Raw genomic sequence first — 22,872 nt, 5'->3', positions numbered from 1 at the left:
CTGCCAACACATTTGCTCCTCACATTTGTGGGGCATCAGACAGAGTGTTAATGAGCCCCGCCTACCATATTTTAAATGCTTAAAAGTTATAGATCAAGTCAATTATACCTCAGTAATAAATAAATGAGTTCTGGGGATGTAGTGTATAGCATGGTGACTATAGTTAACAATACTGTATTATATTTTTGGAAGTTGTTAAGAGAGTCGATAGTAAAGTTCTCATCACAAGAAAAAAATTGTAAGTATATGAGGTGATGGATATTAACTAAACTTATTGCGTTAATCATTTCACAATATATACATATATCAAATCATTAGGTTGTACACCTTAAACTTATACAATGTTATGTGTCAATTATATCACAATAAAAATGGAAAGAAGTTATAGATCAAGCTAAAAAGCTGTTAAATAAAACATTTTAAAAATCCTCCTATCTTGACAAATATTTCTTCATAACCACCTGGAAGTTCAGGTTGGAATGTAGACTTCTCAGAGTTCCATGCCAGAAGTCGGATGTCAAGATCAAGCCAGGGTCCAGCCCCTGGCCCTGAGCTTCTTCCTGAAGCCAGTCTCAATGTTCAAGGTGTACCCCCACCCCCCTGGCCTCCACTCCATACACAACTCAGTGGTAGAAGTGTGGTACCTGGCACTCTCTAGGGAAGTCCCAGGTGGATATTCTCTAAAGAGCCTGGGCTCTTTGGGCAGAAAATTCCAGAGGCTTGGGTACTAGGAACTCATTCTAGAGGGGAATGTTGTACACTAAATGTTTGTGTCCCTCCAGAATTTATATACTGAAGTCCTGACTCCCGGTATGGCTGTATTTGGAGATAAGGCCTCTGAGGAAGTAATCAAGGTTAAATGTGGTCATAAGGGTGGGGCCCTGATCCAATAGGATTAGTGTTCTTATGAGAAGGTACACCAGTGAGCTTGCTTTCTCCCCCTCTCTCTTTGTGTGCACAAACTGAGGAAATGCCACGTGGAGAAGGTGGCCATACAAGCCAGAAAGAGTCCTCACCAGAAATCATCCTTGCTGGCTCACTGATCTCAGACTTCTAGCCCCTATAATGTGAGAAAATAAATTTCTATTATTTAAGTCCCCAGTCTGTGGTATTTTGTTATGACAGTTGGAGCTGACTAATACAGGGAGTGTGAGGCAGGCTCCTGTTGGCACACCCCTTGGCCCTGAAGAGTCCTTGATCTGTGTGGAAGAAAGGCAAACCAGAGAAGAGCCCTCTAAAGAGTCTCCCTAAAGAGCAGGCCTCAGGGCAGGAACCTCTTTGAGCCCTAAGCATGGTCCTCCCCGAAGGTACTCAGGGAGAAGTGGAGAAACTATGACTTTCATTTGTACTTGGTCTAGGGAGAGAGACTCAGCATGGGAATTTAGGCCAAGAACTAAATGGACCTTGACAATTATGGTCATGGACTCTTCAGCTAGAAATTACCTTAGGAGTCATTTGGTCTTAGTTTTACAGTTGGAGAAATTGAAATCTACAGAATTTCCACAGTTTGCATAGAACCTTGCAGAGACTTTGACTCTAAAATCTTAGGCATATATACTCTTTTAATTATTAGCTTAAGTTTCCCAATTTTTGGATTAACTTTCAGAGGCCCACTGAATTTGCTAGGAGAAGAACTTTGGAGAATGCTTTAAGAATTCGTGCTTCGTTGTGGACCAGAGCTGCTCATGTCTGCTTGACCCAGAGTTAATGAGACGAAAGCATTTGGTTAAAAAAACATACATAGCCTCCATGTAATTATTTGCATTTTTCTCTATACTAATTACCTTCAGGAAAAGTGCTTAATAATGTTTTTAGGGCAAGACTTTGGATATTTACAGACTGTTATTCACCCCATTAAGACAAACATATGACTAACAGCAAATATGGTCCTATGAGGTTCAAAGGAAATGTCTGTTTACATTAAAAGTCTATTGAGGTCACGTGAAGGAAACACTTTTGAAACTGGGCAGAGGTGGCCAAGCTGTAGCTTAGTAATGGAACTCATATTCTCTCACATTCCTGAGGGCCTGGGGGTGTTGAGAGGGGGCCAGTTGGGACTTCAGAAGATTGAGGTCTAAAGAAATAGGGTCAGCATCCAGCACCCGTGGAGTTCAATGCAGCTGCTGTCCTTTCTTTGACGATAGGTAACCTGTTCCACCAATGACAATGAGAGCCTTTCCAGGCAGGGAGAAAAGTCTAATTATAATAATAATCTTCATTTATCTAGGGTATTTTCATTTCCAAATGACTCCTACACATTTGAAGGCATTTGAGCTGACTGGCCCTATACTTTTATTATTCCCTTTTGGGAAATGACAATATTAAGATTCAGAGAGACTAATAAAATGATTGGCCCATAGTCATGCAGCTGAGAAATTCAGAGCTGAGTTCATGTCTTCTGGCATCAACCTTGGTAGGGTGCTGTAAAAATAAAACAGCCAGAGAGTATGGACATTTCTTATCCAGACCTTGGCTGTGCTTATCAAAGGAAATTGTTTTAAGAAGGTAAGCTGATGTATTTTGTTTCCTCCTACTAATGCTATAAATTTGTGAGCATGCTTTGCTCACAGCTTGGGCAGTCCAGGGTGGTTCCCAGGCCTCTCTCTTCTGTCTCCAGGAGGACAGAGTTGTGGCCCTTTTCTCTCTGAAGCTCTGCTTTTGACAAAAATGATCAATGGCTTCTGCTACTGCTCTTAGGTTTGAGTGGATAAGATTGGGGGATATCTCAGGATATGCAGTTTATCTCCTGAAAGGAGTAAAAGTCATTCACAATGTTCCAAATAATTCTGTTAAAACATAATCTAATGTTCACTGGCTTTTCCCTGATTACAAGAGAAAAAAAAATCTTACAGATTTCTTTGTAGAAAATTTAGAAGGCACAGAAGAGTATTAAGAGGAAATCAAGTTCACCTGTAATTCTACCTCTGAGATAGCCACTGTGAACACCCTGATGTGTTTGCTCAAGTCTTTCTGTTCTGTATTAAAATACTTAGACCACTCTAAATACATATTATGTTATATCTTGCTTTTTTTCATATGGTAGTATATATTATTGTATTTCCTCATGTCATTAAATATATTTTAAAACGCGTGTTTTAGTAAATGCTTTCCTGTTGTTGAACACTTAGGTTTGTATCTATGTTTTTCAGTTTTATAAATAATTCTATAATAAATATTCTTCATGTGATTCTCTATTTTTATCTCTAACATCCTCAGAATTGAATCTTGGACATTACGTTATTGGATCAAAGACTACAAATCCTTTTAAGATCCTTGATACTTAGATCAAATTGTTTTTCAAAGAGGCATTTCCAATTTATTCCAACACCAGCAGCACAGAAGAATGTTTGTTTCACCACTTCCTCTCAACACTAACTCTTGCCTCATAGCTTAGCACTGGGATCAGGCTCCTGAATCAAACTGTCTAAAATTGAATCTCGACTCGACCACATCCTAGCTCCGTGGACTGGGAAGAGTTGCTTAGCTGCTCTGTGTCTTGGTTTCTCTTCTATTAAGTGGGCATAGCAATACTGCCTACTTTGTAGATTAATTATGAAGCTTAAATGATGTATTACAAGTAAATACTCAGAAGAGTGCCTAACACACAGTAAATACTCAATAAATGCTTGTCTATTATCATTAATAAAATTCTCTTCCAATGTGATATGTGAAAAACTATCTTGTTGCATTAAATTTCATTCTTTGATTACTAGTGATGATAAACTTGTTTTATGCTTATTGGTCAATGTGTGTGTTTGTGAGTTACTATTCATGTCCATTGACTACTCTCAATTGGGGTTGAAGTTTTCTTGTTATAGATTTGTTGGAGACTTTTCCATAGTAAGGAGATTTACCTCGTGCATGTCACTTATACAGCAAATATTTTTCACAGTTTGTGATTGGCTTTTAATCTTTGTTTATGATTTTTTTTTTTGTTATATAAATGCTTAAATTTCTATGTGGTCAAATTTGATGTTGTCTTTGACATCTTTTTCTATTGCTTTTATACTTAGAAATCCAACCCTTTGCCTATATAAGTTTGTAATGCATAATTTATCATTTATAAATTGAATTTTTTATATTCTAAGGTCTGTTTTGAGTTTCACTAAAAGGTTCCATTTTTGCATCAATAAAACAGTGTTTTAATTATTCTAGCTTCATAATATGTTTTAATACCTGATAGCTTTCGTCTTTCAAAAATTTCTTAGAAATTCTTATTCTTTCAGTTTATGATTATTTTAATATCATGTTGTAAAGTTCCCATGCATGAAAAATCTTTTAAATTACACCCAGATTTAACTTATAACTTAAACCTGTTTTAGGAACATGGATTATTTCTTCATTTATAACAATTTTAGTTTTAAAGTTTCACAGGTCTACAGTTTTTGTGGTTGTTTTCATGTAGGCCTATACATTTCTTGCTAGGATTATTTCTACAGTTTTTAAACATATTTTTGTATTATACGTGGGTTGGTTTTTCCCACTATACTACCTAACTTATTGCTGGTATGGGACATTTACAGATTTCTGGATGTTTTGTATTTGACCACTCTGAGGAACTTTCTTAGGAATTCCAAAGACTTACGGGTTGAGTCAGTTGGATTTTCTTAGTACATAATCAGACCATCTGGAAATAACATTAATCTTTTTGAAATCATTGTATCTTTTTCTGTTTCAGGGATATTGTCAATTGCTGAAAATGTGTCAAAAATGCAATGTCTAAAGCAAACTTTTCTTCCCTGTTCTCTCCACGCCTATGGCAAATTTGCTGAGAATGAGTTGGGGGTCGGGGAGAGGAGCAGGGATGGTGCTTGTCTGCTAATCTGAGAATAGGCAGAGAATGCCTTGGGGCTCCAGGTAGCACAATTTCCGTAGCCTGAGGGCTGGCTCCTGATCTACTGTTGTCAGCGACCTGCCACCTTCCTTGTTTCCTTTCCTTCTGCCTGAAGGTGAGGTGAGGATATGGCAGTAGCTGCACCCTCTGCACCCAGGAGAGAAGTTGCTGACATGCTTCTTGCTCTACTAGGAGCCTGTTCGTCTTTGGCCAGAGATCGGACCTTGGATCAGCTGTAAGAGCCCTTAGTGCACCTGCCCTGATGCAATTCCTCCCTTCTCTCCATCTTCCCTGCTCCCACCTTCCTCTGAGCCACCAACTCTCAAACTGACTCCTGAAATAACTTTCTAAATGGTTCCCCTCCAATCCATTCTCCTCTCAGGGTCATATTTTTAAAACTCAAAATCAGAATGCACTCCCTTGTTAAAAACCTTTCAGTCCCCATAGGACTTAGAATGAAATACAAACTCCTTAACATGGTCCCGTGTGATTAATCCCTTTCCATCTCCAATAGCATCTAGTACCACCTCTCTTTTCCTTGTTCTCTGGGTTCCTAGCAGTCTGCCTTCTTTCTGACTCTAGAACACACCAAAGGCATTTTTACCTCAGGTCCTTTGGACTTGCTACACCTTCCCCCGGAACATTATTTTTCTCCAGCCCTTGGCATATGTTCACCTTCTTATGATTCAGGCCTCATATCCAATGCCCAGGTCCCCAACCTTCCTGCTTTCAGAGCAACTTGTTTGTGTTCTTCAAGGCACTTATCACAATCTGTAATGATCTTGTTTATTTGTTCACTAACTTATCATGTGTTTGCCACCTGGACTGTAAACTTTATGGTGGCAGGAAATTTTGTTCTGATTACGTCTGAATCCCTGGAATTCAGAACCATGGCGTAGAAGGCACTTGAAAAACACTGCTTTAGCTTGAGTTATTCCTAGAAAATGGTGTCTGCTACCAGGGCTTGTGTGCATTTGGGGAAGTAATCTCATGTAAGGTTGGGGGTTGGGGGACCTCCCTGGTGGGGCAGTGGTTAAGAATCTGCCTGCCAATGCAGGGGACATGGGTTCGAGCCCTGGTCCAGGAAGATCTCACATGCCGCGGAGCAACTAAGCCCCTGTGCCACAACTACTGAAGCCCACGTGCTTATAGCCTGTGTTCTGCAACAAGAGAAGCCACCGCAATGAGAAGCCCACGCACCACAACAAAGAGTAGCCCCCGCTCACCGCAACTAGAGAAAGCCCGCGCATAGCAACGAAGACCCCACGCAGCCAAAAATAAATAAATAAATAAAATATTAAATTACTTTAAAAAAAAAACTTATAAAAGAAAAAAGATTGGGGGCTGGGGAAGTGGTCACTCAAAGATGGGGGATCGTGGTGACACGCACCTTCTATGCGTCCTTCTAGAATGTGTCTCAGAACTGTCCATTCAAGGGACAGAGGAAGGGGGTATCTACCTACCAGATTCTGTTGCAGCTCTGGTCAAGGGCTCTCATTTCCATGGGTGCATGCAGGACCAGCTATAAAATTCATGAGGCCCAGTACAAAATGAATTTATAGATCCTTGTTCAAAAAGTAGTAAAAAATTCAAGACAATGATAGCAGAGCCTTAAACCAAGCCTGGGGCCCTTCTGAGCACAGAGCCTGTGACACTGTACAAGTCTCATGGCCAAGCCCTCAGGTCCTAGGTGTACACCTGGGCGCTAAGCAGGTTCTGGGAAGGCATCCTCCTGGATGTCAGAGTATCAGAGAAGCCCCAGGGCAGAAGAGCTAGAGGGATGAGGGGCAGCTGAAGGAAGGTGTTGGCAGGTTACACCTGCAAGAGGCAGGTTTCCGAGAAGTGGCTGGAGGAAAGGGTGGGCTGAGAGGATGTCAGGCCGGGCCACTAGAGGTATCAGATACCCAAAAGAATAAATGAGTTTTGTGTTACTATTGCTCATTGAAATATACCTAAAATTCCAGAAAACCTAAATGATAAGTTTGAGAGTAATCATTCTTGTATTTTTGATGTTACTGAATACATCACTTTTGCTTCACCATTAAGTATGATCTTGGTATTGGTTTAAGTGAGATTATATTTATTATGTGAGAAAACACCCTATTCCTGGTATTCTGTACAATTAATTATTAAAGTATTAAATAATAAAATAGTTTTGTTTTCTTCTGTTCTGGTTATCTACTGCTATGTCACAAAGGACCCCAAACTTTAGTGGCTGAAAACAACCACCTTTTTTATAGTTTATGACTGAGTGGGTCAGAAATTTGGGCAGGGCTAGGTGTTTCTTCTCCTCCACATAGTGTCAACTGAGTCACTGAACATTCAGCTGTGGGGTAGGCTGGTCTGGAGGGCTCAGGATGGCTTTGCTTACATGTCTGCTATCTCAGCAGGGTTGGCTAGAAGGCTGAGCTCAGGGACGGTCAACCAGGGTTCCTACATGTGTCCTCTCCAACATGGTGGTCTTAGGGTAGTAAGATTTCTTACTACCCTTCCCAGGGCTTCTAGAGGGTCCAAAGGGACCTGGGTGGCAGCCACAAGGCTTCTTGTGTCTTAGCCTCAGAAATCACAGAATGTCACTTTTGCTACATTCTACTTGTCAAGAACGTCCCTAAGGCCAGCCAGGATTCAAAAGAAGGGGAATAAACTGATCTTCTCAGTTGGAGGAGTGGCAAAGAATTCGTGGCCATCTTTAATTTACCACACTCCTGTTAAAGTTTCTTGTAAATCACATGGTAGGACAACTGATCCCTTTGGTATGGAACCAGTGGTATCTTCAATTAGGGTTGCCATATAAAACACAAATATCAAATGAGACATATTTATCCTAAAATCTATTTGTTGTTTATCTAGGCATCTTTTTTTTTCCCTCCTAAATCTGGCCACTCTATCTTCATTACTCTGAAGTATGCTGCATATGTACTAAAGTATACGGTAGATATGCCAGTGTGCCCTCAGCCAAGGGAGATGAGCTGAAGATCAAAGTGAGAATGGATCTGTAACATAAAGCAAAGCCAAGGAGCAAACTTCATGGGAGAAAGGGCTGGTTTACTTTTCTGATCAACTGAGAATTAGCTAGAAGCCTTTTTGTTCTTAGACCTTGTTTCTGCAAATTATCTAAAGTGTAGGAAAGACAATATGCAACAGTAGTAAAAGGTCTAGGCTCTGGAGTTAAACATATCTGGACTCAAATGCCAGCTCTCCCCTGAGTAGCAGTGATCTTGGGAAGAAAGTTGGCTCTCCTGAATGTCATTGCCTTATTTATAAAAGAAGGGTAATAGTACCTTACAGGGCTGTTGTCAGGGTTAAGTGAGTGCCTGTAAAGTCCCTAGCATGAAATGAGTGCTCACCAAAATTACTTGTTACTATCATTATTTTAAATCTTAATAAGTAGAATAGGCTGAACTTAATTGTTTTTTAATTATTGAAATTTGGATGAAAGCCTACTCTTGCAAGACATATAGTTACAGTTTTTAAAAAAAATTCCTGGTATTTTCATGTAGCTGGGCACATAGAAAGAGCTCAGCAAATATTTGCTTATCAGCCTCATTCATTTGTACACACATTATAAAAGAAAGAGAGGTTAAATGGTTCCAACTAGTTCACTTTGAGGTAAAGGAGAGACTGCCCACTCTTTAGAAAACTCCCTCTAAAGTATGATTATCTGATTGTGAGACATTTGGGGTGATTTGCTTAAAGTGATGTCATTCCTCAATAGTCATGTTGCTTATGTGCTAGTGACTAGCCTTCAAACCCCAACACCTACTCAGCCTCAAAAACCCTAACTAAGGGCTTCCCTGGTGGCGCAGTGGTTGAGAGCCCACCTGCCGATGCAGGGGACACGGGTTCGTGCCCTTGTCCGGGAAGATTCCACATACCGTGGAGCGGCTGGGCCCGTAAGCCATGGCCGCTAAGCTTGCGCATCCGGAGCCTGTGCTCCGCAACAGGAGAGGCCACAACAGTGAGAGGCCCGCGTACCGCAAAAAAGAAAAAAAAAAACCCTAACTAAAATGACTACTTTTTTTTTTTTATAGCATTTTTTTTTTAAATTTTTATTTATTTACTTTTGGCTGTGCTGGGTCTTCGTTTCTGTGCGAGGGCTTTCTCTAGTTGTGGCAAGCGGGGGCCACTCTTCATCGTGGTGCGCGGGCCTCTCACCATCGCGGCCTCTCGTGTTGCGGAGCACAGGCTCCAGACGCGCAGGCTCAGTAGTTGTGGCTCACGGGCCTAGCTGCTCCGCGGCATGTGGGATCTTCCCAGACCAGGGCTCGAACCCGTGTCCCCTGCATCGGCAGGCAGACTCTCAACCACTGCGCCATCAGGGAAGCCCTAAAATGACTACTTTTTATCACTTGCAAAAAGATTTAATCTTTTGATTTTACCCTTCTGTGCTCTATTCACCCACAAAATGAAACCAGCTATAGTATTATCAACCATTGAGCCCACTTTGAATATCAACTGGCCAGTGGGGACAGCTCAGCCCATTATTCCTTAAGGACTAAAAAAGTGTGCACACTCGGGAATTCCCCGGCAGTCCAGTGGTTAGGACTTGGCTCTTTCACTGGGGGGGCCCCCGGTTAGATCCCTGGTAAGGGAACTAAGATCCCATAAGCCGTCCGGCATGGCCAAAAAAAAAAAAGTGTGCAGACTAACCAAGCAAATGTGTTATAAAATATTGGTACTGTGGGTTACATCTAAGTTTATTTACTTTAAGCATTGACACAATTTCCTAAGGCATCCTAGAGAGCAGCTTTCTGAGATGATGAGAATGTTCTAGGTCTGCTGTAAGGTATGGTAGCCAGTAGGCACATGTGGCTATTGAGTACTTGAAATGTGAGGAACTGTATTTTAAATTTCATTTAATTTTAGTTAATTTACGTTTACATTTAAATCGCCACATGTGGCTGGTGGCTCCTGTATTGCAAAGTGCAGCTATCGACAATGACATTTGGTCATTCTACCAATTTTTTTTAATTGTATTTTTAAAAATATATTTATTTATTTATTTAATAATAATAAATAATAACCGTGCCGGATCTTAGTTGTGGCATGCAGGCTCTTAGCTGCGGCGTGCATGCGGATCTAGTTCCTTGGCCAGGGACCGAACCCGGGCCCCCTGCATAGGGAGCGCCGAGTCTTACCCACTGGACCACCAGGGAAGTCCCTCTACCAATGCTAATAAAATTCACCAAAAGTTCATTTCTGTTCAGTCTGTGAGCCTCACGAATTCAGAAAGTTAGTCCAAGCTTGCTTAAGTCTAAGGCAATATATTCTAGATCCAGGACAAGGAGTTCCATTTCCCTATCTCGTACCCAAGGTGAAACAGCTAATTGATCGTGGCATTTTTTTTCCCTTCTGAGCATAGAAGCTTTATAATCTTTCCCACAGCTAGGCTCTATAAAGCCACTACTCATTGACAGGAGTTAATAAGCTGATACTTACTGAGGGCTAACGATGTGTTGAGCATTTTATAAAGCCTCACGTCATAATTAAGTCCTAGTCATTCCAGCCACACAGATCTGCATCTTCTTTGTGTTAGAAACCGACAAGATATTCTTCCAAATGTGATTGGATATCAACCTGCTCTGAGACAGCCCAGTCATTCAAAGGACAAAGGAGCTCATTTCCCTCCTCACCATATTTGACAAAACTTTAATACTGATCTTCCAATTTTCATTCCACTACATTAACTGCATGTACATAATGGAGGCTGGACATGGGGGAAGAAAAGCAAAAGAACATTTACTAAGTGTCTGTGTCAGCACTGTGGAGGATGCTACAGATATTTGATGTCATTTAGCAGCTAGAAGAACCACACTGACAGAATATAAAAAGCATCTTTAATTTTCCTTCTCTGCTGTACCTCCCAAGAAGTGAATAATTTTTGGCAGAGGATATTTAATTCAATTTACTTATTAATTCATTCACTTACTCCTTCAGTGATATTAATTATCTATTAAGCATAAAAGCCAGTGCTGGGTGCTGGGAGAGGCATATAGACAAGGTCCTGGTTTCAAGGTGTTCAGCTTCTTGGAGTATAAGCTTAGAAATAAAGAGCCAGGGCAATACAGAGAAGAGAGTGTTTGAAGAGACAAGAAAGGCTACAAAGAGAGGTGACCTTTGAACTGGGTGTTGATGGATGAAAAGGGTTCATCAGGCAGGAAAGGAGAATCCAGACTGCAGTAAAATCGTTTGTAGTAGCATGGAGGCTTAACAAAATCATGTGATGTATTTGAGAAATTGCAAGAGGTTTACTATTACTAAAAGTTCTGCTCTGGGACTGATGTGTTGCCATTTACTATGGTATGTTGTAAATTACTTTGCAGTTTCACGATGAACTCAAAGTAATCATTTGGTATGTAAGTGAGGTTGTGCTCCTGAGGATGTTGTCATGTGAAATATCAACATGCTACAATATGGAAGTCAAGTCAGAGGGAAAGTGATCTGCTGCTAACTAGCTATCTGATGTCAGGCAAGTAAACTTGGTTACTTTAGGTTTTAGTTGCTTCATCTATAAAATTGAGAAGTTGATGTAGAATTTAGTCTTCATTTTTTTCTACTATTCCAAGAAACAATAATTATCCTAAGGAATCATTCTCAGAATGAAGGAAAAAAGATCGATAGGTATTTATTGAATCTGCCTCCATAAGCTTGTAAGCAAACAAAGGAAAAGAGGTAAGTATATCTCCAGTATAAATTTGTACAAAATGACTAAAACCTGCTAAGATGGTATTAAGATGGAAGTTTAAGCATAATTACGAGTCTAAGCTGTACTGTTTGAGGAAGAATTGCCAGACTTGCACAAAGCAATCAGAAAAAAAAGGTACTGCTCTATCAATATCGTGTTCTTAAAAAACAGAAGTTATTATTCCTGAAACTCTGATAAGAAAGGTTCCAGTAGGCAGGTCAGCTGAGGTTCAGCCAGGAAGGCTATTTACTTAATATTGTTGCTGCCTGGATTGAAGGGAAAGAGACACTCTTAGTTTCAAACTCAGCCTAGGCTATAACACATGGAAAAAGGATTTGTGTGTTTTCTAGCAAGAAGCAGATGTTATCAGTAATAATAATAATAACTCTACATAGCTGCTGCTATTGTAAAATTCATGTATGAGAACTGATGTCACATTCATGTGTGATAAATGCCATTTGTTCTTTACATAAAGAAAGATAGCAATGTATTTTCAAATGATCAGATAGTTTAAAAACTATTTGATTTGTTAAAACTACATTAGGAGGTGAATTCTCTAAGACCAACTGGTGGCGGATCTGAGGCTCCCACACTTACAGATTTCATTTCATTCCAACAAATATTCATGAAGTATGTACCAGGCACTGTGCTAGGGGTAGGTATACATTGAGGGATGAAACAGACACAGACTTGGTCCTCATAGAGCTTAGAGTCTAATGGAGGAAACACATGTACAAATAAATACAATAATAAATATCTCACTAAAGCCTTAAAGGAAAACAGCAGCATGCTATGAGAGAGAAAAATGAGGAGAATGTAATTTAGGTTGAGGACCAGGGAAGTAGATCCTGGCTGCTCTTTTCACTGCTTGTTAAACAGACCCCATTCAGCTGTCTATTAGGGATTTCTCAGAGTAAAATAATTCTGTAAGCATCCAAGTGATTTAAGTATTAATTTAGGATGCTGTGGCCATAAGAGTTTTTAAATCTCCGTCCTTGACACACTAGTCAAAAACTATTTTCACTCATAGCGTCTTGACCCACATTAAAAATAGCAACATAATCCATGTCATCCCCTTCAGATCTAGATAAAATTTCATAAAACCTCCCTCATTCCATGCTCTGTAGAAGTCAAAGTCCATTCCAATACTTCTATAAATTCCTTAAGATTTTATGATCTCACGGTCATGGCTGGCCCTGAACCCCTGCTTTTGTAGATGGGTTTAGATTATGGAACATATTACTTTCCTGTAAATGCGGTTTCTGTTCCATGCCATGTTAACCCAGATGTGAAACTCAGCCTCCTTTATGAGCACCACAGAGCCCTCACTCTCATAGGCCATTCATATGTATAGTAGACTTTTTTTTAAAGATTTGAAAGGGGATGAGATGAAGAACCTTGTGTTAGTCAGGACAAGTCCGCTTAACCACTATAACAAACCAGTCCCAACTGCAATAAGTTAACAAGAGCAAAAGAGGAAAAGGATGATTCCTTACTCATGTCACAGTCCAAAGGAGATTGGAAGGGGTCTGATCCATCCAGTCCTTCACAGGCTGAGGTTCTACTCATCTAGTGGCTCCAGCATCTTCTGGGGTCCTTGGGGTTCTCCACCTGATCCTCTGTAGCCGGCCTGCAGGAGAGGGCAGGGTGTGGAGGATAAGGTGGGAGTTATATTTGCCAGGCCTGGAGGAGGCCCACATCCCTTCCGCCCACATTCCTTGACTAGAACTAGTGCTATAGCTACACCTAACTGCTAGGGGGCTGGGAAACGTAGTCTAGTTTTGAACCAAGGAAAAAAAGAAAATGTGTTTGTAGAACACTGAATCTGTCTTGGTCAGAGGATTTATACCACAGCAACACAAACAACTTCAAATTTAATGTTACATCTCCTAACTTTTAGATTCCTTGCCTTCTCACTACTAGGGATTTTTAATGCAATGCTCAGGCTCATGCCAACTCATTCTTCTCTCTCACTTTATTCCTTCTATCCTTTTCTTTCTTTCAATAACCCAACATTCCTGTTAATTTTTTCTGAAAAGGATTTTTAACTCCCTCATCGTCGTCTCGCACAAGTTCCTGAGGCTCTCAGCGTCCATCTAAATGTCTTATCAGAGAACAGACCGTTCTTCAGTAGACAATTCTTCACAGGACTTGAATTTGAGGCCCTCTAAAATACTGTATGACATGTGTCTGTGCTTCTCAAAATGGCATAAATGTATTCTTGGGAATATGAGGCTTTATGCGTGGAAATACATAAAGCCTCAAGATAAAAATAATCTGTTTCTGGCTCAGAACAATTCCCCCAGGGGCCATGTCTGTGCTCTCCCCTTCCTTTTGAAGAATTGTTCCCTTGCACCCCACTGCTCTAATATGCAGTCTGAATCTTCTGGACGTGACTGATGTGTGTGTTTGTGTGTGTACACCCACGCAGGTTGCATGGTAAAACTGAAATACGTGTCCCCCAAATCCTGCCATATCCTCAACTTGCAGAGAAAAGCAGAAGCAAGAGGCATAGGGGAAAACTGTATTGGTGGTGTCAAGCCCTTGAATTATTCTTTCCCTTATCTTTTCTGGTTATATGAGCCAATAGATGCCCTTCCCTCTCTAAGCTGGTTCAAACATGGTCTGTCGCTTACAACGAAAAGAATTCCGATTTATATAATGAACATGGCAATTTTCCCAAAAAGTCATCTTTTACTATCAAATTCGTGCAACTCCCCAACATTATTTTTATTTTAAACTACTACTTGGAGGAAGACTCACTATTCACAGTTTGGGGAAAGATCAAATTACCTCCTCCACAGAGAAGGAACTTTTGCCTGGGGACCTGTGAAATAATGAGCTTTTTATGCACTTTATTTTTGGATGTAATTTGGGGTGTGGGGTAATAGCAGCAGAGATGTGCATTAGAGTAGCAACACCAGAAAAGTCTGCCGAGCCATCTGGCATCAGGAGAATTTGCCCAGCTTGCTTCCTGGAGGGTGTGATAAAATTGGTAAATAATTTATAACACAAGGACTTCTAGAGAGGCTTATAGGAAAACTCAGTGCTGTCTCAAACTGCTAGAGTAAGCTGTAAGTCCTCAGTTTCCTCCCCCACTACAAAAAAAGTGCTAGTTTTGAATGGAAAGGAAACACTTGTAGCTCCATTTCCTCTCAGGCACAAGCAGCTCTAAAAAAAGAAGCAACATGAACAGAATGCATCATTTGCAAAGTGATGAGGAAGCAAAGCAACAGTGGTAACAGAAATAGTTTGAGGCTAGGGCAAGCAAAAAGAATTGTAAATTAGAAAATGGGATGGAAGCATCAGTGGGATGCTAGTGGGATGGAAGCATCAGATAACTCACTGCACTACCTCACTACCTCACTGCACAGGGAGATGTTTTGTTTTGGTTCTTTTCCTTTGTCCCGCAATTGAAATGAGCATTATCTTCCAATCTGAACATTGCCTACTGCTTTCTTTTCTTATACTTGGAAGCTTCTATTTGATTTTTTTTTTTTTTTTTTTTTGCGGTATGCGGGCCTCTCACTGTTGTGGCCTCTCCCGTTGCGGAGCACAGGCTCCGGACGTGCAGGCTTAGCGGCCATGGCTCATGGGCCCAGCTGCTCCGCGGCATTTGGGATCTTCCTGGACCGGGGCATGAACCCGTGTACCCTCCATCGGCAGGTGGACTCTCAACCACTGCGCCACCAGGGAAGCCCTTCTATTTGAATTTTATCCACCTTGTTTAAGGATGGTTAACTACAGCAGCATATGGCTTTTTTCTTAAAGTGAGATTGGGCACAGGTTAGATCCACAATTAATGAGGTTGGTTACTTCACATAAACATCTGTCCACAATTTTCATTTGTTTTCCAGAGTTGTAAATTTTCGCAAATAAAGGGATCTATGAAGAGTCTATTGTCAAATATGCCACTGACTCACTTTGCATCTTGGTTAAATAAACCTCTTGTTTTCCTTTCTGTAAAATAGGTGCCTAATTTTATAAAAATAATCAAAATGACCTGCACTGAAGTTGATTAGGATCACTGGATTTATCACATGAAAATTTCTGGGCTTTGGTTTTGATTTGGGGTGGATCTTAAAAATAAATTGTTAAACATGATGTTAAATAAATGTTTTGATAAGTTCATAGGTTGCCTTCTGATCTCCATCAGTGGAAATGATTTCTCTATGAACCTGATGAAGATTAATCTGATTAAGAGATAAAGCATAATTCACATTAAAAAAAAAAACGTTCTAAAGTCACTGCATTTGTTGTAGTGATTTCAGTTTGACAAACACTGGAACAAAACCACTGCATAGGGCTTCCGTGGTGGCGCAGTGGTTGGGAGTCCACCTGCTGATGCAGGGGACGCGGGTTCGTGCCCCAGTCCGGGAAGATCCCACATGCCGCGGAGCGGCTGGGCCCGTAAGCCATGGCTGCTGGGCCTGCGCGTCCGGAGCCTGTGCTCTGCAGCGGGAGAGGCCACAGCAGTGAGAGGCCCGTGTGCTGCAAAGAAAAAAAACAAACAAAAAACCACTGCATAGCCCATGTCTGTGATCTGCCACACCTGACAGCTTACCGTCATGTCATGCTTCTTATCTGTGGAAATGTCCAAATGCCATGATGATAAAAAGAGAGATAGTAACTGTAACTTGGCAGGCCCCAGGTGTCCAAAGTGTAACTTGACTGGGTTATAGAATAACCAAGTTGTCCAGCATTATCTATGCACTTGTTCCCCAAACAGGATGCACATCATAAACATCCAGAGAACTTTAAAATGTTTTCCAATTCATTTTAAAATTTAAACATAGTAAAATTCACCTTTTGGTGTTAAGTTCTATGAGCTTTGACAAATGCTTGTTACCACCACCATGATCAAGAAGCAGAACCATTTTACTGCCCCTCCAAAAATTCCCTTGTGTTGTTTCTGTACTCAAGACCCACCCCCACCCTTAAACTCTGGAACACACTAATCTCTTCTCTGTCACTACAGTTTCACATTTTACAGAAGGTCATATCAATGGAAAGGGGATTCCTTCACCTTGTATGATGTACTGGAGATTCCTCCTTGTTGCTTGTATCAAAAGTTTGTTCCTCTTAATTGCTGAGCACTATTCTATAATATGGATGTATCACGGTTTGTTTATATATCCCCAACTGAGAGACTTCTAGGTGATTCCCAAATTTGGATGATTATGAATAAAGCTGCTATAACCATTCATATATAGCTCTTTGTGTGGACATACATTTTCATTTCTCTTTGGTAAATACGTAGGAGTGAGATACCTAGAAAGTTTTGAAAAATAATCCCATGTCCACTGAATTTCAATCTCTTGGGTATGGGGCCTTGGAATATACACTTTTAAAGTGCTCCTCAGGTGTCACTTCTTAATGGGTATGGAGTGTCCTTTTGGGGGGATGAAATGTCTTACAAAGAAATATGTGTGATTATTGCACAACATTGTGAATGTACTAAACGTCATTGGATTGTACACTTAAAAACGGCTAATGGTTGGGACTTCCCTGGGGGCGCAGGGGTTAAGGATCCGCCTGCCAATGCTGAGGACACGGGTTCGAGCCCTGGTCCGGGAAGATCCCACATGCCACGGAGCAACTAAGCCCGGGCACCACAACTACTGAGCCTGCGCTCTAGAGCCCGCAAGCCACAACTACTGAGCCCGAATGCCACAGCTACTGAAGCCCACGTGCCTAGAGCCTGTGCTCCGCAACAAGAGAAGCCACCGCAATGAGAAGCCCGTGCACCTCAACAAAGAGTAGCCCCCACTCACCACAACTAGAGAAAGCCCGTATGCAGCAACGAAGACCCAATGCAGCCCAAAATGAATAAATAATTTTTAAAAATGGTTGATGGTTAATTTTATGTTATATGAATTTTGCTTCAATTAAAAAGAAACTTAAAAAAAGTGCTCTCCAGGTGATTCTGATTTTTGGAAGCTCCAAACTTAGGAAGCTGTGTGTGGATAGGTTTCATGTTTAAGATGTCTGTACTTGTTAGAGGCAGATCTCAGGAGAATGAACTGGATCTTGGGTCCAACCTTCAACTTGTAAATCTGTAACAAACTGAATTTTCTTCAGAAAGCTCAGGGAGTCTTAACAACTTTTGGTGGTTAGAAGGTAGGCCTGTAGGTTATGTGCCCTCTTGGAGGTTGCTCCTGGTTTGGATGGATCCAGAATTCTGAGGTCATCAGAATTCTGTTCTGGTCAAACCAGAGCTCCAAGGAATTAGCATGGAGCCTGGGTCCAGCCTGTCCTGGAGTGGAGCAGTGTAGCTGAGATCCTTCTCACCAGAGGATTATCAAGGGGTGGGATCACAGGGATGTTACAGTTTAGACCTGAACTGGTGAAGAAGATTCAAGGACTGAACTTCCCTTCATGCACGTAGGTTGCATCTGACCACGAACATAAAGAGGAAATTACTGCCCCACCACGTACATGTTGCCTTTCCCACCTTCCCCTGCTTCCTCAGGCTGACTCAGGGCTAGGAGCATTTACTACATATTTGGTCATGGGGATGAGGGACAACCAGGCAAACTTGTAGTGAAGATAATTTGTTTGGACTGGCTGCTGCTTCATCTCCCTTTCTGGACTTCTTCCCCCAGACTTGATGCATTTCTAGACAGACTCTGTGTGGCCTTCCACTCCAGTAGGACTTTAGGTACTAGACCATTTCTGACCACTTCTCTTTCCTCAACCTTACTATTCCTGTATCCTATCCTCCCTTTAGGGCTAGTGTGAAATTGGACTTAAGGTGTGGTGAATGGCAGGGTCTTAACATATATGCCCTCTCTCTGCTTCTAGGTGATGTTTTATTCCCTCCTCATTATCACCTGAAGAAATGAGCAGGGCAGGGGTGTGAGGACACATGGTAGGGCTGTTGGTGAAGATATTTTTTTGGTCAGCGGAACATTTAGATGCATATTACATAGGAAATTGACTGGAATGTATTCAGCTGTTTATGTAAAAGCTCAAAATTCCAGAGTATTCTATGGAAGCATAGAGTTAACATGCTTATCCACCCATCCATTCATCTGTCCCTCCATCTACCCAATAAACCATTATGGACCCCTCCTATGTACATGCTACTGTGCTACATAATATACTGTAATATATGTTGGGAAGGAGAAGGGAAGAGACAAAGATAAGATAAACAACTGCTTAAGGCAGTTATTGTCAGGGGTTTATCATCTGAGAGAGAATTTGAAAATCTTGGCTGGTACACACAATGAGGATCCCTAAGGAAAGCAATACAACTGCTTCACAGACTGTAAGGGAGACCAAAAAAGCACATAATGCCATCTTAGCAAATCGTACCCAAAGGCGCATTTCCCACAGGGCTGTGGTTCCCCAGGTCTGCACCCCTCCTTGGTTATACTAGTGGCTAGCAGGCCATGTTCTGTCATTAGTAACAGCTCTCTTTGTGGGAATAGCGGTGTAATTGTGGACAGAGGTTCATGCTGAGTTCTATTTATAGCCTCTGATTACTCATTAATATGTTACCTTAGCAAAGGCTAGCTCCAGAGCTAGCCTTCTATTACCTTTAGTCACAAACATTCTCACTGGAGTATTCTGATGAAATAAAAAGCAAATTGTCTGTAAAACACTCCCAGCAATTTGCACATCAGCCTTTTAATTGGTGTAATATTAGCCACACTTACATTTAGTATTGTGAACTACAATTTTCAAAAGTACCAGCATCTCCTGGTGCTTACCAACATGTAGATTTTGTGTTAAGGAAAAAAGAAAAAGAATTCACTGGTAGTTTTCTAAAGAGTTTAACCAGCAGTTGATCTGGAAATATGTTAACGAACCTTCAAAAGTATTTTCGTTCCCGGAAGTCTTTGTGCCCTCTGTGACTAGGCCTTTGGTGACATTTCCACACACGTGACTTCACACTCATCACTTTGATTCCAACAGCGAAGTCGTGGTCAGGGATAACTCTGAGTTTTGTAGAGATGTTAAAGACTTTGAATATACAGTGCTTTTATCAATTCAGTCTGAAAAACAATCTCTGTGGTTAAGCATATTAAATCCTCCTGTGCTTTCATAGCAGCTTGGCTAAAGGGTATTACTGTGAACATTGGAGGGTGAGTGGGAGATAACTGAGACCAGAGTGCTGTCACTAAGATGAGTTCAAAGGAGTTACTCATCTTCTATTCATTTTGGCAAAATCTCATAATCAGATATTATTCTATGCTTTGTTAAAAAGACAGCATACAACAAAGACTACCAAAGCCAAGTGCTAGCAAAGATGAAAGCAACTGGAGCTTTCATACATTGCTGATGGAAATGCAAATTTTACAGCCACCTTGGAAAATAATGTGGCAGTTTCTTATAAAGTGAAACATACGCTTAGCCCTTATAAGTCTCAAACGCCTAGGTATTTACTCAAGAGAAATGAAAACATATATCCCTGGCAGGGAGTGGTGCGTGTGGTAGAAACAGAGCATTCTGGCAGAGGAAACAGCATTTCCAAGAGCGTGACAAGGTGGAGGAACTAAGAATGTGGAGGATGGAGGGTTGGGAGAGGCAATAGGATGAGGCTGGAGATGGCCAGTGTTGGGCTTGGTGGGCCATGGCAGACTTTGGTCTTTATCCTGAGGTTGATGAGAGACTATTAAAATGTGTAAAGCGGGCTTCCCTGGTGGCGCAGTGGTTGAGAATGTGCCTGCTAATGCAGGGGACACAGGTTCGAGCCCTGGTCTGGGAAGATCCCACATGCCGCGGAGCAACTAGGCCCGTGAGCCACAACTACTGAGCCTGCGCGTCTGGAGCCTGTGCTCCGCAACAAGAGAGGCCGCGATAGTGAGAGGCCCGCGCACCGCGATGAAGAGTGGCCCCCGCTTGACACAACTAGAGAAAGCCCTCACACAGAAACAAAGACGCAACACAGCAAAAATAAATTAATTAATAAACTCCCACCCCCAACATCTCCTTAAAAAAAAAATTGTGTAAAGCCAGAGGAATGGTATAATCAGATATGCCTTCATAAAAGATCAGTCTGGCTGCAGTGTGGAAAACAGACTGGAGGGAGGCACAGATGCCCGTGGGGAGGCTGTTGAATCATCTGGGATAATTCACAGTGGCCTTGGGGATGTTCTCTTTAACCTCCCAAACCCCTGAGATGGCTTGTACTGATGCCTTTCATATAACAATATTTCTAATAGAAACAAGAATGATGAATTGCTTATTATAAAATTTGTTTATTATAAAATACTCAATATATAAAAAATAACATGTAACATTAGGGTAAATTAAAGAACATAAGGAAAACTATGCAAAGACATCTCCATGTTTCAGAACTAGAACATTACTGTGAAAACCTTCTTTAACCCAGACTCTGTGCTTAATTTTAAAAAGGGATTGAAAACTCTCCTTGGAATGTGGTGATATCAGGACATTCTAACAATTAGAGCTTTTAGGCAATTAGAAGAAGCTGTCTCAGGAGGCCTTGGGAGGCCAAGCTGCAGTCTGTGTAAGAATGCAGAGGAAGGGTTCCCAGGAGGGGAGGAAGGTTGGGTGGATGAGTGCAAAGGTGCCTGTCCTAAAATCCTCTGCCACAAATGCAACAAAGGGAATAAATATATGGTAAGAGCAAAGCTTTCAAGAGGCATTTAAAATCCTGGAATGTTGGTTTCTTAAAGTTAAATGTAGAATTGTAGCTATTTTGTGGAGAAGTCCTTTGATTTTTAGAATACATAAAATAGAATCCAGGACTTCTCTGTTGGCGCAGTGGTTAAGAATCCACCTGCCAATGCAGGGGACACGGGTTTGAGCCCTGGTCCGGGAAGATCCCACATGCCACGGAGCAACTAAGCCCATGCATCACAACTGCTGAGCCTGCGCTCTACAGCCCGCGAGCCACAACTACTGAGCCCGTGAGCCACAACTACTGAAGCCCGCGCGCCTAGAGCCCGTACTCCGCGACAAGAGAAGCCACTGTGATGAGAAGCCCGCGCACCGCACAAAGAGTAGCCCCCGCTTGCTGCAACTACAGAAAGCCCATGTGCAGCAACGAAGACCCAACATAGCCAAAAATAATAATAAATAAATAAAGTTATTTTAAAAAAGTACCATGTTTATACCCATATCCAGAAATATACAGAAATATATGTGGCTGCAGTATTTTAAGTTCTTAAGCCCCAGAAGCAGTGGGTTAGGAGCAGGATGAGGGACTGGATAGAGTTTTGAGTACAAAAGGAAAGAGTAGCAACTCCGTTTTCTATCTGTAGCAGAGGGTGGCAGACTATGGATTTGGGGCCAAATACTGCTTGTTTTTGTATGACCCCAACCTAAGAATGGTTTTTACATTTCAAATTTGAGATAATTGTAGATTCATATGCAATTATAATATGTGCACGTATTACTATACAGAAAAAAATTAGATATACTGGATTCATCAAAATTAAAACTTCTGTGCATCAGTGAAAAGGCAACCCACAGAACTGGTGAAAATACTTGCAATTCATATATCTGATAAGTGATTAATATCCAGAAAATATAAAGAATTCTTACAACTTAAAAACAAAAAACCAAACAACTTATCAAAAAATGGGCAAAAGACTTAAATAGACCTTTCTCCAGAGAAGATAAAAAAATGGCCAATAAGCACTTGAAAAGATGCTCAATATCAATAATCAATAGAGAAATGCAAATCAAAACCACAATGAGATACCACTTCACACCCATTAGGATGGCTATTAAAAACTAGGAAAATCCATAGGGAATTCCCTGGCAGTCCAGTGGTTAGGACTCAGAGCTTTCATGGCTGTGGCTCCGAGTTCAGTCCCTATTCAGGGAACTAAGATCCTGCAAGCCGCACAGCGCGGCCAAAAAAAAAAAAAAAAAATTAGGAAAATCAAAATAACAAGTGTTGTCAAGGATGTGGAGAAATTGGAACCCTTGTTGCACTACTGGTGGGAATGTAGAATAGTGTAGCTGCTATGGAAAACATTATGGTGGCTCTTCAAAAAGTTAAGAATACAGTTAAAAATTACCAACCATTAAAAATTACTAGCCAAAAATGAGCCAGCCATTCTACTTCTAGGTCTACATCCAAAAGAATTGAAAGCAGGGACCTTTGTACAAACAAATATATGTTTGTACACTCACATTCATAACAGCATTAATCACAGTATCCAAAAGGTGGAAACAACTCAAATGTCCATCAATGTGTGATAAGATAAACAAAATGTGGTATACACATACAATGAAATATTATTCAGCCTTAGAAAGAAATGGAATTCTGATGCAAGCTACAGTATGGATGAACCTTGAAAACATTATGCTAAGTGAAATTAACCAGACACAAACAAATACTATATGATTCCACTTATGATGTACCTAGAGT

This window comes from Phocoena sinus, chromosome 3, assembly GCF_008692025.1.
Source record: "Phocoena sinus isolate mPhoSin1 chromosome 3, mPhoSin1.pri, whole genome shotgun sequence".
NCBI classification, from domain to species: Eukaryota; Metazoa; Chordata; class Mammalia; order Artiodactyla; family Phocoenidae; genus Phocoena; species Phocoena sinus.
Note: the sequence above shows the minus strand (reverse complement) of the source record.